Below are 15,834 nucleotides of genomic sequence, written 5' to 3'. Positions count from 1 at the left end.
GATAAAATTGATAAATTCAAACAATAACCAAGTAATCTTTGGGTTGCCATATGTTTAAAAATTTTAATTTTGGATTAATAATGTTATTTGTGTTATTTTTTTGTTTTAAATTTCAAATTAAAGTCATGCGTCATACTTTCAATATAAATAGTAGCTACATTTTGATAAAAGCGTGGAATTGTCTCCATAAGTAAGAATAACTATTTTGATTTAAGATATATAAATAAATAGCTAAAACAATCTTTTGAACTTACGCAGAATAATAACTACTAAAATTAATTTAAGAAGCCAATTTATGTAGGTTAAATACTTGGCTTGAAATATTCAACTGAAAACAATAGGTTTAATGCAATAGGCCGGGTAAATAAAAAAAAGCAATTGCTTTTACTCAGTAATTGATCAGCTTTACGTGAATAAAAATTTTAGGGATTTTCCTTAACTTCTATTCACGTAAAGCTAAGCAGTAACTGAGTAAATTGCTTAACTTTACGTGAATAAAAATTTGTGGAAAACTCCTGAAGTTTTTATTCACGTAAAACTGACCAATTACTGAGTAGAAGCTTATAATAGTTAAACGAAATTTAAATATAAAAGAAAACAAATAAATGATTTTGGGATAATTCATAAATATATAAACATCTAATCTGTAAAAGTAAAAAATATATATCTTAAAATGTGACATTACAAAAATCAAAATGTCGCCTAAGTATAATATAATATATAATACAATAGCGCTGAACAATTGTGTTTCACAACAAGAGTGATGAGTTCAAACTACGTAGAGTTTGTAACTGTAACAACTGTAACACACAAACATATGAACATTATAAAAGTTAGTACTTAAAATGTTCGTCCAATTTGTTTGTGAACTGGTTGATACTGACTACGTCTATTGTTTTTTGTTTAAGATTGTTCCAGTCGTTTACTAATTTATTGGTAAAAATATTATGTCGTTTTATATTTTCTGTATATAGCCTTCTCAGTTTACTACTGTGACCTCTAGTTTTATATCCGTTATCTAGCGTTTCGGGTTTTGTGTAAAAATTTATGACATCGTACTCTTTCAAATATTTTAACATATGTATCAAATCACCCTTTCTTCTTCTGTTCTTCAACATAGTAAATGCAAACTTTTTAAATCTCCCTTCATAACTGTCTCCTTTCAAACTTTTAATTCTAGAAGCTCTTTGTTGAACACTCTCTAGCTTATTTTTATCATACTGCCGATAAGGATTTCAGATGGGAGCTGCGTATTCCAAATGTGAACGTACCAAGAATATAAACAAGAGTTTCATTATTTTTTCATCTAAATATTTAAAAGTGTGTTTGATCTGACCTAGCTTTTGATTTGCTTTATTTACTGCTTTGTTAACATGGTGTTTCCATTCCAAATCATCTGAAATGAGCAACTGTGGCGCAGTAGTTAGAGTTCTGGCTCAGAACCCAGAGGTTCCAGGTTCGACGCCAGCTCCAGCCCAAAAATTGACATTGGTAGGGAAGGAGGCGTGAACTTCCCGTTAAATGCTATCCCGCGGTGCTCTGCGATAAGACCGTAAGGACTTCTGGGAACACCTAAATAACTACAAAAAAAAAATGTGCACTCCTAAATCCTTTTCCATGCTTGTGTAGGCTAAAGCTAAATTATTCATTAAAACTTTGTGCTGGCTACTTCCTATAATCATAACCTCACATTTTTGCAGGTTGAATTTCATCAACCACTCATTCGACCATTCCAAGTCTATATATTGTTGAATTTCAATAATATCATTATCGTTTTTTTATTACTCTAAGAATTTTCATGTCGTTAACAAATAGTTTACTGCTTGATTTTATTTTGTGGAAGATATCATTAATATACACTACAAATAATAGTGGTCCTAGCACTGATCCGTGAAGTACTCTACCCACAACCTCTTCCCATTCTGATTTATTATTGTTAGAGTTTGTTTGAGTTGTCTTCAACAACAGAGGCATTAAAATCTGGATTTCTACATATTGTTTGTGTTTCTATATCTATTATTGGAGCAGATAAAGTTTGTGTTTATTGAATATTGATCCAAAATCTCCATTTAATGTATTTGCAATTACTTTTAAATCAGTTTCAATACCACCATTTTTTAGTTGAATCGCTCTTATATTATCTTTGACTTTACTTTTATTGTTAGTATATGAATAAACTTTCTTGGGGTTAAACTTTGAATTTAAAGCAAGATCATATTTAAAATCTTTAATTCTTTGATTCACTTTTTTTTAAAAAAACCTTGTTTAACTCTTTGTATTTTGCAAGTAAACGATTGTCTCTGAATTTTTGCCTTCGACATTTGAACCAAACGTTTCTTTTTTCTTTTGACAACGCTTTCAATTCTTTATTAACCCAGAGAGGTTTTGTGTTGGTTTGAATGCTTCCCGGTTTTATGTTTGAAATAAAGAGTTTACATCCATCTTCATTAAGACTTAACCATTTCTCATAACATTTGTTTATCGTGATTTTCAAATATCTTATTATAAAAAAGTAAACTATGTCATGTCTTTCCCTATCGTGGTTTTTAAAAAACAAGTAAAAAATTTTTTTTCAAATTATTTTTTCTGTATTGCTTTATACAAAACTAAATTATTTCAGTAATAATATATTTTTAAAAAATTTATTTTTTATAGTTTTTTATATGCAAATGATTTTTTATTGCTTTCTTAAGAAAATCTTTTACAGTCAAAGAAAAAGTTTACCTGTTTTTTTTTACGGCAAAAATTTAATTTTTTTGTTGCTAAAAGCGTAAAATAGTTGTAAGAACATTGAATATTTTTAATTTTATCAAAAAATAGTGGTATTTTTTGTCTAATATTGTTTAATCCTTGACACGGTAGGTGTTAACAAAAATTATACTAGTTTGCACTTACCGTTTATGGAAACATTTTTTTTGCCGTGTTTTATTATTATTTTTTTTTCTCTCTAAAAAACCATTTAGGTTAATCAAAATTACCAAGTTAAGGTAGTTTAACCGTTGGGGATACTCATTTGACATGCTTTATACACTTTATTTAATTCTAGGAACACTAATTTGCTTTTTATACTTTATTTAATATATTAAATAAGTTGTAATAATAAGATTAAAGATTTAAAAAAGAAAAAAAATATTCGGAAAAAGTTATAAATGTTAAGCTAATATATTCCGACGAACAACTGCAGGAGCACTAACACTCGCCTGCTGAATAAACGGGGGGAGGGGGAACGCCTATTAAACATATACTGTTTTAGCTTTTTTTTAATTTCAAAAAAAGATTAAGTTGTTCTTCTGAGTTTAATAATTTTCTTCTGTTTTCGTGTTTTTAGCTTTTTTAAAAATCCAGCCCTCCCGTTTATTAACCCCCCTCCCTCCTTCTCCCAGTTAATTAGATTTTAGAAATATTTCTGACCCTCTCGTTTAATAAGACCCTTCCATTTATTGGGTGCAAAATTTTACAAAATACAAAACAATTTTAGATATAATAACATCGATAATTCTCTGAGCTTCTTTGAGCTAATTAATTAGTACTTTTCAGTCTGTTTAATGTTTTTTTTTTCACCCCTGTAGCTCCATGTAAAATTGTATAAATTAACATCGCTATCCTAAACATGATACCAATTTTAAAAACCTTTTCTTCCTATATATAATACATGCAAAATATTATATATATATAATATGTAATAAATAATAATATATTATACATGCAAAAATATTACTTTATGAATACAATTTTTTTTTTATCTAGCGACGTAAGCGGGATTCTGCTTCCGAGGGTTTCAGGTTCGCTTCTCGGTATCGAAACTTGTTTTTATAAGTTAGCGCACAAAGATTTTTTTTTTGTTACTGCACACTTTTGTGCACCAACTAAATAAAGTTCTGCACTTGAGTCGAATTCGCACTGCACATACAGCCATTGCATTGCACATACAGCCGTAACAGTCCGTTAACAGGCTGTAACTACTCAGTCAATGGAGCGTACACATCGACTAAGTAAGATTTAGGCGTAGTTGCTTTTACAATCAACATGTAGATACATCAACTGAGGGTTTTGGTTTAGCCAGATACTTTTTTAATTAAAAGTCTTCTCTGAAAAAAAAAAAAATGTTGCGTCACAAAATCGAGACTACCCCCCTCGTAACAAATTGTCACAAAATCCCCACAAAATTTTCAAAAAACAAGGGGTTGCACCATACATCACCAAATCCGTTGAAATTTTGCACAAATGTGTAATGATGTGTGTTAGGAAAGACTGAATTTTTTTCAAAAATTCTTTATCCGTTGAAGAATTACAGCAGCTTAAACATTGTTAGATATTGACTAAAAAACGAGATGGGGGGGGGGGGAGTGCGAGAAATGTGTCCGTTTTCTTTAACCCTTATAAGGTGCTTGTAGTAATTTTGCCAAGCTAAAATTTGTACCAAAGAAGTTTAAAATCTATATAATCTGAAAATTATAGATTTGTATCTCTCAAAACAACAAAGTATAGTTTATTTTAAGATCTACAAAACGCACTAACTCGTGACAATAAAAAAGAGCATTGACAACTTTAGCTCTAGAAAAAATCTGACTGGAAGAAAAAACTTTTGATTTTAATTTTCTTAAAGATTAGTCATATATCTACTTTACAAAACAATTTTGTTTTGGCCTTATGATTTGCTGAGGAGTTATTGATGTTTTGGTTTTCAATTTTTCTAAAGAAATTAAAAAAAAAATAAGTAAGCAAACTCATTTTAATATATTGAACTAAATACAATTATATATTCTTTTTATCTAATTTTGAGTCAGTTAATTTAAAAAAACTAGTATGTGTGTCATGCGATTTAAATTTTTACAAAGTTGTCACAAAATATTGTTCAATATTTTTTTAATTAATAAATTTGTTACTTGTTATTTTCATAACATAATAGTAACGCCACAGTTGCATTGTTATTTTGATTACATAATAATTGTGTCATTAAATTAAACAATGTTATCTTTTTTTATTTATTGTTTTATTGTAATAAAATGATGATTATCTCATCAATAAATTAAGTAATAAAATGACAAATATACATAATAATATCCAATAAATATTACCTTGTTAAGTTATATAACTAACTATAATTATGTTTAGTTTCAATCTACTTTCACCCTTAATTTTTGGAAGATAATTAGTAGAGATTTAAAAAAATGAGTAGATAATTAGGCATTTAAAATGTGTCTGTTAAAACTAATAGCTATTTGTTCAAGCAATATGTTCTTTATAAATATAACTTTATCTTTATTTAAACATATTGTTTGTTCAAGTGTACTTTGCTCATTAGAAATACATACAGTATTTCTAATGAGCAAAGTACATTGAACACAAGATTAAGATTTCATGTATTTAAGTGTTTAGATTATAATTCCTTATTATAGTTTTATATATATAACAAAATCAAATGTCCTTTCGTAAATGATTATAGAGCTTGTTATAAACAATCATATACCCAAGTAAGAAATCTGATCAAAGATATGTTTCTATTAAAAACAAACTATATAAAAAACACACAAAATGTAAAGATATTAGTACCAAAAAATGAGCTGTTTTCTAAATTTAAGTCTCATAGAAACAGAATCAACAATCTACTAAAAAGTAGTAAAAAATCTTATTACACAACCTATTTTAGTAAAAACTTAAACAACATTAAGAATACTTGGAAAGGGATAAAAGAAATCATTAATATAAAACCTTCCTACTATAGTTCAACTCTCAAACTTAAATTTAAAGAAAATATTATAACAGATCCAACTACTGTATCAAATATATTAAACAACTTTTTTGTTACTATCCAAAACAAACTTCAAAACAAAAACATACCTTCAACATCCAAATTTACTGACTATTTCAACTCTCCAAATTCTAATACGTTCTTTATTCATCCTGTCACAGAGAATGAAATCTCTGGTCTTATTAAAACCACTCTTAAAACTGGAAAAAGCTTTGGTCCTAATAGCCTTCCTACATTCCTTCTTAAACTTATTCCAGACATAATTTCTAAACCTCTCAGTATTATTATAAATAACTCATTTCAAAACGGTTTATTCCCAGATGCTTTCAAAGTTGCTAAAGTCATTCCAATATTTAAGAAAGGTTCTATAATGGATATGTCTAACTACCAACCTATCTCTCTTCTTTCAAACCTAAGCAAACTCTTCGAAAAAGCTATGCATAAGAGGCTCTATGCATTTTTGAATAAATTTAAATGCCTTTACAAACACCAGTATGGGTTTCGTGCTAATCATTTCACGACTCACTCACTTATTAAAATTACTGAGTCAATTAGAAAAGCTCTTGATAATAAAAACTTTGCATGCGGTGTCTTTGTAGATCTACAAAAAGCTTTTGATACAGTAGATCATTCTATCCTACTCAAGAAATTAGAATATTATGGAATCAGAGGAATACCTCTTAAATGGTTTACCTATCTTCATAACAGATCTTAGTTTGTCTCAGTCGGTGACTCAAAATCTACTCAAATAAAATGTTCCAACGGTGTTCCTCAAGGCTCAGTATTAGGACCACTACTTTTTCTTCTCTGTATTAATGACCTCTATAGCTCAATTAAGTATGCAATTCCTTACCACTTTGCTGATGATACTAACTTGCTCATTATCAACAAATCTTTAAAAAAATTAACAAATACATTAATCATGATCTTGCTAATTTAATTCAGTGGCTTCGCTCAAATAAGCTTTCCCTCAACTGTAACAAAACTGAACTGGATATATTTAAATCTAAAAAAACAAAAATCAATAAAAATTTACACTTCAGATTAAGTGGCCAGAAAATCATTCCTGTAAACTCAATTAAATATCTTGGAATTATAATTGATTCCAACCTATCGTTTGTATCCCACCTCAAAGACTTAGCCTTAAAATTGAGCAGATCAAATGGAATGCTGGCTAAAGTTCGCCATTATGTCAATCTGAAAGCATTGTTAAACATATATCATGCCATTTTTGGCTCGCATATACGATATGCTTGTCAAATATGAGGACAATCTCAACAGCAAGAAGTTTTAAGGATATCTCATTTTCAAAACAAAGCTTTAAAAATAATACATTTTCAGAATTACAAATCCAATCCTAATGTGCTTTATCTTACTTCTAAGATCCTTAAACTATGTGACCTTGTTCAATTCTTGAATTGCCAGTTTGTCTGGAACCACTAACACAAAAACCTACCTCTTACCTTCAACAATTTCTTCCCAAAAAATGCAAATAACCGATACTATCTTCGATCAACTGATAATCTCAATCTTGCAGTCTTAAATCATCGTTCTGTTACTTATGTATATAAGTCCATAAAAAACCAAAGTATAAAATCTTGGAATAACCTTCCCTATGACCTAAAAGCTCTCCATTCAATTTATGTTTTTAAGAGTAACCTATTCCATTCCTTCCTAATCAAATACAGTTTATAAATCCAATGATATGCGTATATATGTATAAGTGTTTGCGATAAGCGCATGTGAATAAGTGTGAGTGCATATGTATGTATGTGTATGTGTGTATGTGTATGTTTGTATATATTTATATGTGTATATATATGTGTGCGTGTGTATGTAAGTATATATATTTATATATATATATATATATATTTGTGTGTGTGTATGTGTTTTTATCTTTTTTTATATATATATATATATATATATATATATATATATATATATATATATATGTGTATATGTATATATATATATATATATGTATGTATGTATGTATATATGTATGTATATATGTGTGTGTGTGTGTATATATGTGTGTATGTGTATGTATATATATGTATATGTGTATGTATGTGTGTGTATATATATATGTGTGTTTATATATGTGTCTATATATGTGTGTATGTAACATAATGTGTGTATGAACATAATTTTATATTCTAATATTTTCATAATTACTGTTGTGTAAGGTTTTTATATAACCAACTTTATTTATATATTTGATTATCTATTTGAGTTTATAAATCACAGTAGAGTATAAATCACATTAATAAAATATGATAATAATATAAATCACATTAATAAAAGGTGTATGTGTGTGACTAATACTAAATGACTATTATTCTTTTTATGATTATTGTAACTATTTTTATTGTTGTCATTTTATTTTTATTATTATCACTACACTCTTATCATTGTATTGTTATTATTGTTACTACTACCACTCTTATTATTATCAGTATTTTACTCCTTTAACTTTTAATGTTTTCTTTGTTACAGCTGTGGACGATTATTACTATTAACATTACCAATATATTTAGTAGCTTTTATTTACAAGGTTTTTACTTAAGATTAGTACATGTACTATTTGTAAACTTCCGTGAATGTAACAACTATTTCAGAATATATATGAATTGAATAGTGAGAGTAATCGGAAAAGTTACTGTGATGACTCACAAAAAACTGTGTAGAGGTAAAAGTTTATATATTTACATTTTAATGGGTAATACCATTTGTAATTAGTTGTTAAAAGTTTTTAATAGGATTTGTTCATTAATTTTTAATAATAGTATAATTAATGTTATAGTATTTAAGTAATATAGTTAAATTTTTTTTTTAGCATCTCTTTGTGTGATTACAATGCATACCGTGTTTGAAGCAGAAACCGTAGGTTTAAATCTTATTCCTGGAAAAAAGTTGTGTCCAACCTGTCTTATAAAGTTATAAAACGTTTATCAAAAGTATGAGTGAAAATAAAAATTATGAAGAGTTTGATACTGTTAGTGAAACGTCCATTCAAAATAAAAAAGAGGGTGTAAAAACACACTTTACAGCTGCTGGAGTATCTCTTATTGCATAAGTCAGGTAAAATCAGAGAAAGTAAACAAAAACTGACAGCATTAACAACCTCTTTTAGAAAAAAGGTAGCCACTTCCCTTAATACATCAAAAGAAAGTTTTGAAGAACAGTCAAGGTTCGACAATGAGCATATGGAAAAAGCAAACTTATTTGATAACATGATGGTGTTGTAATAAAATAATTACTAAAACTAAACTAATAAAATTGCAGCAACATCTAAAAAAATTTATAACTGACATCCAAAAAAATTCAACTGACAACGCTTGCTCCAACTGACTGGTCAATAAAAAAAGTTTCTGAAATATTGCATGTAACAAACTATGTAGCTCGAACTGCACGTAAGTTAGCATTAGAAAAGGGTATTTTAGCCATGCCTAATCCTAAATAAGAAAAAGCTCATTTCCATTTACAAAGATGATGAATATAGCCATATAATGCCTGGTAGAAATAACTATGTAAGCATAAAGAAAAATATTCACATGCAAAAACATTTGCTCTATTGTAATTTGAAGTGATTGTTTGTTGCCTTCAAAATCATGAACCCAGAAATAAAAATAGGGTTTTAAAGGTTTCGCACATTGCGACCAAAATGGTGTATTACTGCTGGTGTTTCAGAAACACATTCAGCATGCATATGTGCTACTCATCAGAATTAAAAACTGTTTTTACATCCCTTGGTGGGATATGCAAATAAGTGTTACCTTATATTGTATGTGACACAACTGATAAAGACTGTATGATGATTAAATGTGATAGATGCCCAGCAACTATGAATGCATTGGTTGAAATACTTTATAATTTAATTGGGGAGTTTGAAAATGACGATGAAGTAGAATTTTATCAGTAGACAGCAACAGGTAGGTCAAACTTAACGCATAATAAAGAGCCAGTGTCTGAATACATTGAACAAGTATGTAAAAAACTGACAAAACTTGCATCACACTCGTATTTAGATAAGAGTCAAGCATAATACCTGAGATCAAGAAAAAAAGATATGAATGTAACAGCATTATTTCTGGTGATTTTTTAGAAAACTATAGCTTTGTAGTTCTAGACGGAATACAAAGCTTTCATTGGATAAATTTACAATGTACGTTTCATCCTGTGATTTTTTATTTCAAAAAAAGTTTTCTCAAGCACAAATCTTATTGTATTGTTTCAGATGATATGATGCATGATGTGAACATGGTGTATAAAATTATTGATATTATCAGCTATGATATTAAAACAGATCTACCTTAAATAAAAAAAGATTGAATACTTTTAAGAATTTCAAAAATATTTTGAATCTTTGTTTCCATCTTGATGATTTCGATCTTTCTGCTAATTAGAACTTTTTTTACAACTAGTCACAGTAAGCAACCTTATGATGGGATAGGTGGTACAGTCAAATGTTTGGCAACACTAGCAAGCTTGCAAAGAGATATAGGTAATCATATTTTATCTCCACAAGCAATGTACAAGTATTGCAATGAAAACATTGAAAGTGTATATTTCATTTATATATCATCAGAAGATTTAACTTTGATGAGAAACACTCTTAAGGAACGACTTGATGCTGCAAATACCATACCTGGAACGCGTAGTTACCATCAGTTTGTACCGCTTCGCCATCAAAAAGTAAAAAAATATATATTTAATATAGCCTTTATGATCTTAAAAAAACTTGCATAATTTTTATTGATAAACTCAAATAGATTTTTTATTTGTGTGGAGTCATCTTCACAAATACGTTTGTTTTATTTTGGACTTACAATTTTCTTTTAATGCCTTTAACAAAAAATGTTTTACAAAATAAGTAAAACGGAATAAATGTATATGTTGCTCATTTGTCTAGGTAGGCGCGAAGCTATGCAGTGTTGATAAAGAATTTGAATTAATTCATGATATTGGAAACATCTGCGTAACAACTGTAAACTTAGAACCAGGTGATTATGTCTGTGTTTCCTATGAGCAAAACTGGGGGATAGGAGTCATTGAAGACATTAATCCAGAAGAAAAATGTGTTCTTGTCAAATTAATGGGTCCAGATGGTCCTGCACGGTCGTTTAAATGGCCACCAGTGGATAACCAATGCTGGACTCTTGTTGTTCATATCATTTGAAAAGTTGAAGTACCGACAACAAAGTCAGGAATTGGCTATAGTTAAGTCATAGAAGATTTCTATTTCCTATGAAAATTGTTTTTCTTCGAAATAGAATTGTTTATATTTAAACGAACTTCAAGTTTGCTGAGTCTGATATGTCTTATCCGTACTTTTTTTTAATCTTTTATTTTTTGTACAATTTATAATTATTGTGAATATAAAGCATATATAAAATCACTTAAATTAAATAGAAAAAAACCGGGTCAAACCACACATTTATCAATAAAAATTAAACAACTTTTTTATTTTTATTTTATTTTTTTTATTAGATAAGTAATAAAAAACAACATAAGATAATATAAATATATGTTCAAAAAATAATAATAAAATTATCGAAAATATTAAATGCAAAGAAAAAAAAGTTGTTCGGTTTTAGGCGACATTCTGATAAAACCGCACGCTTGAGAAAACATTTAATTTTTTATTTAAGCGTACACCTTTACGCCTTCCTTTGTTGCTTTTTCTTCATCTTTTTGCTTAAGGAACTTGATCACATTTTGTTTGATAATACATTTTCCGCGAAGTTTTGAGATGTTGCACTGCTTCAATTTCTTAACATGCGATAAATACCACCAATTGCTCAGTTTCGGGTATAAATAGTTCTTTCAGCCATTCGATAAACATATCGTGCTCCATCCAACCTGATTTTGAAATTGAAATTTGGTGCCAACTGGACCACCTCTTGCCCAGTCAAGACGAAAGTTTCTTTTGGCCTTGTATATCACAAATGGTGGTGCAAAGTGCCCATCAGCGTTGCAGCAATTGTTTACAGTGTAATGAATTTTGCCAGCAGGTTTAAATGCAAGTCTTGTCCCTTTTTGAAACACTACGGTTGCTTTGCCTTGATCACCCGAAAAACCCGTTTCATCACAATTCCAAATATACGACTCAGAAGTTATACCAGTTTGTTGACATTGCTTGGCGACGCATTCAAAATAACTATTTATTATTTTTGGCGTACAAGAAACGTCTCTTTAAGATGCTAAGTTATCCGCTTTTCTTGTTAAAATTTCTTATGACATAAAGGCATAAAAGCGGTGTTTACCAGGCTTGCCATTTTTGAATAAGTGCAATCGATCTTCGCGTTTAAGGTAGCCACATACAAATTCTAGGTTTTCATTTCGGGTTAAACCATAACCCCAGTTACCAAGTAATTGGAACGCATGCACCATCAATTTTTCTGTTTCATTTGAGAGTACCGTTGTTGTACCTGAGCCATGGAAGCCTTTGTTGTTGTAATTTTTACGATCTTTGAGCGTTGAGACTGGAACGCCATGTTTGAATGCTGCTTTTCTCAGTGATATAATATTTTCTTTCATATTAGTTAATGCGGCTAGTATATCGTCTTTCTTGTATACTTTTGTTTTTTAGTTGAAATGTTAAAGTGAGTTAAATTGAATTGAGTGAGTGATGATTATAATGAGAAATAATATAATAATTGGTTTTTAATGAGTAAGAGGTGATTATATTGAAATGATTATATTAAAAAAATGACATTATAGTTCATTTTAAATTAAACTGGATTTAACACTAACTTAATTAGATAAAAGGCGCTTAAAAATAAAAGGCGCTTAGTCACTTGCGAAAAACTAAACTAAAGTAATTAATCGAGTGCGCGGTTTTATCAGAAAAAAAAGACTTTTTTACTTTTTTGATTTTTATTTAACTTTTTGGTTCAAGCTGCATAAAAACTATAATACCAGATTTAAAATTAAGTTTTCAACAAGATAGTGCTAAAATTATTTTTATATCAGTTTCGGTTCAAGCGCTATTTTGTTCGCAACGATAAAAAAATATATAAAAAATTTTGACTCCCCGTTAAAGTTGTATAAAAAAAGAAAAAAATGGAGTTGAATCGGCATATAGTTTTATCAATTCGAATAGAGGAGATAGTTCGGTATTTGAATCTATTTTAATTTTTTTATAGCCACATCCGTTTACTTTTTATTTGATAATTTCGATCAGTGTGCGGAATGATTCGATCAGTGTGCAGTTTTTCAAAAATTTATTTTTAATAGGTTTTTTATACGTTATAATTTTGTTGTAAAAAATTAATAAAAAGAATAAAGTTATTAAAACGTTAATTTCTAATTTGATTAACTTGTAAAAAGTTGGGATATATATTGCCTGATTTTTAAAATATCACAAAATTTTGTGTTCGTATCAAAACTCAATAACTCCTCAAGTAAACGCACGGCCAAAAAAAAATTGGTTCGTAAAGTTGATATGCATTAGAGTGTTTCATATTTTATAAATTTTTGATATTAAACTCGCGAATCGATTTATAAATTGACCATTTATATGAAAATAAGTTTGAGCAAAAAAAATATTTATGTATAATTTTTTAGGGTCTACTACTACTACTACTATAATCCCGGTCGCGAGCCCTCATGTTACCTAAAGATCTAGCGCATAAATGGTAGAGACAAATATTGAAAAGTGTAACATTTATTTTTTTATTTATCATTTATTCTTATATTTTTATATAATAAACAAAAGAAATCAATTTTTTTTTGTGATTTTAGCATAGAATTATGCCAAAAACTGACAATAGTAGTAGCGCTGCGTAACCTAAGGGTTTTTCGGATTATTTCTGAATTTTCATTTTATATACAAAAAAAAAAATTTTTTTTTTCTTAAAAAGGAACAAATTCCCCACACTTATAACAAATTTCCACTTTTATTGGCCAATTATTTTTTTTACTATTACTGAAAAAGCGTTTTTTTTTAATTCCAAAAATTTCACGGGAACTTATATAAAGTTATGGTGAACTTATTTTTGCGTTTTTAAAATATTCAAAGCAGAATTGTCAATTTTATTAAACTTTGTAATAAGAAGGTAGTAAGAGTTCCCTTTCGCGAAATATTTATCTAGGCATTATTTCCATCAACAAAATATCAAACTTTTTAAATATTGATACTGGCTAACATGTTAACAATGATTTTTTAATATTGATTTTAGGTAGCATGAGGGCACACTATTCTTATATTTTAAAATGCTAAAGAATATTTGGTTTTGAACTTTAAAAGAAGCATTTTGTGCGTGTGCATTTCTCATATGGGTTGTTTTATTAACAAAATTGTATTTAGTTTTACTATAGGTAAAAAGATGAGCAAAAAAAAAATTGTCCTTGCTCCTCTGTAGTGTTGGAATAATTGAAAATAATCATGTTGGAAAAATTGAACACGTTAGAAATGCACATATTTTTTTTTACTTAAAAAATTTGGTACTATACGTAAAAAATACTAAAGGTAATGTTTCAAAATTTTGATTTATTGAATTTTCACTTTACTTGTATTAAATAATGCTGGAAATGCCAATTTTGACAGATTTTGTGAATTCGTCTTGCAAAATGGCTTAAACTCTATTATATTCAACATTCGGTAGAATGCAGAACACCGCCACAACTTTATTTAGCAGTTATTAGCAACATATGGACATTACATTAGTAATGCTACATTTTATACCAGTCCACAGATACAAGGCTATATCAGATTGTGCTCTTCCAAAAAAAAACAGATTTTGTTTCGCCACACTTATTTTTCTTGAAAACAACTTTAGCCTCCTATAATTGCTTATTACAAATCTTATAATTTTTCCTATTACGAGTTTTAAATTTTTTTATTTTGTTGCTTCATAACAATTGTTTAATGGGAATGGGGGGTGTATATTTGATTTGACTTTTGATGGGGGTGGAAAGCTTTCATTATGTAATTAAAATTCGTTTATAAGCAGTGCAAATCTGAATAGCGCAACTCTTTTTAACCTTGGCATAATCACACAAAAAGTCATTATTTTAAGCTAGAGGGTCTGTGCAGTCCTTCATGCTACAGTCAGAAATAATTTTTATAGTTATATTAAAATTTAGGGTTTTTAATTTGTTAACAATTTCCTTGATCAGTATAATAGTGATGAGATATTTTATATTATTAAAGAACACTAGGTTATTATTAAATACTAGCAGTAAGCAACCCGTAGTACGAGTTATTAATAAACAAATCACTAACAACACTTTAACTTGATGTATTATTATCTGAAAAATATAATAAAATACAAATTCATCTATATATAGGGCTGCCATTGTCCCTTTTTTCCCACAAAAGAACGCTGTAAAAGTTTTAATTTAATTAGTTTAGCGTTGCGCTCTCCTCCGTAAAAAAAGGGACAATCGCAGCCATATCTATATATAATATAATCTTTTTGGTTTAGGTTCTTTTTAATAACAGCAAGCACCAGAGAAGAAAAGCCAAGAACAACTTGCCAGTAACTAAAAAAAAAAAAAAAAAAATAAAAAAGATCATCTTAAACTACAAAAGCATTATTTTACATATTTTTGTTATTGTGTTTTAGAAAATAAGGAATAATAATAAAAAAAAGAAAATAATCAGCTAATATAACAGCTAATATAACAGCCTGGTAGCACTAACACTAGTAACTATATTGAGTAGAATAAAATATGATCATTATAATCAAATGTGACCAATCTTTCGGCAATTATTAGTTAATGATTATTTCAAAATTTTTTTTATGAAAAATCTGTAAGAACAACTGGGATTCATAATTCATGAATTAGTAAGTGACTCATTATCAATTATGACACCAAAAAAATACATAAGAGATTAGTAGTAACAGAGTGTTCCAATAGTGCTCCCCTTTATTAATAAACTTTAGTAAAAGAGATAGGAGACAGACTGTGTTTCAAAGGCACTGTGTTATTTATTAATCATAACTAAAGATATTATTTTTAATAATAAAAACAATATATTTAGCACAAAATAGCTATAGCACAATTAACTATTAAAAAAGGATTTTTTATGTTACCACTAAATAAAATTATTTTTACCTCAATAGTTTAGA

The sequence above is a fragment of the Hydra vulgaris genome, chromosome 12 (genome assembly GCF_038396675.1).
Source record: "Hydra vulgaris chromosome 12, alternate assembly HydraT2T_AEP".
NCBI lineage: Eukaryota > Metazoa > Cnidaria > Hydrozoa > Anthoathecata > Hydridae > Hydra > Hydra vulgaris.
Note: the sequence above shows the minus strand (reverse complement) of the source record.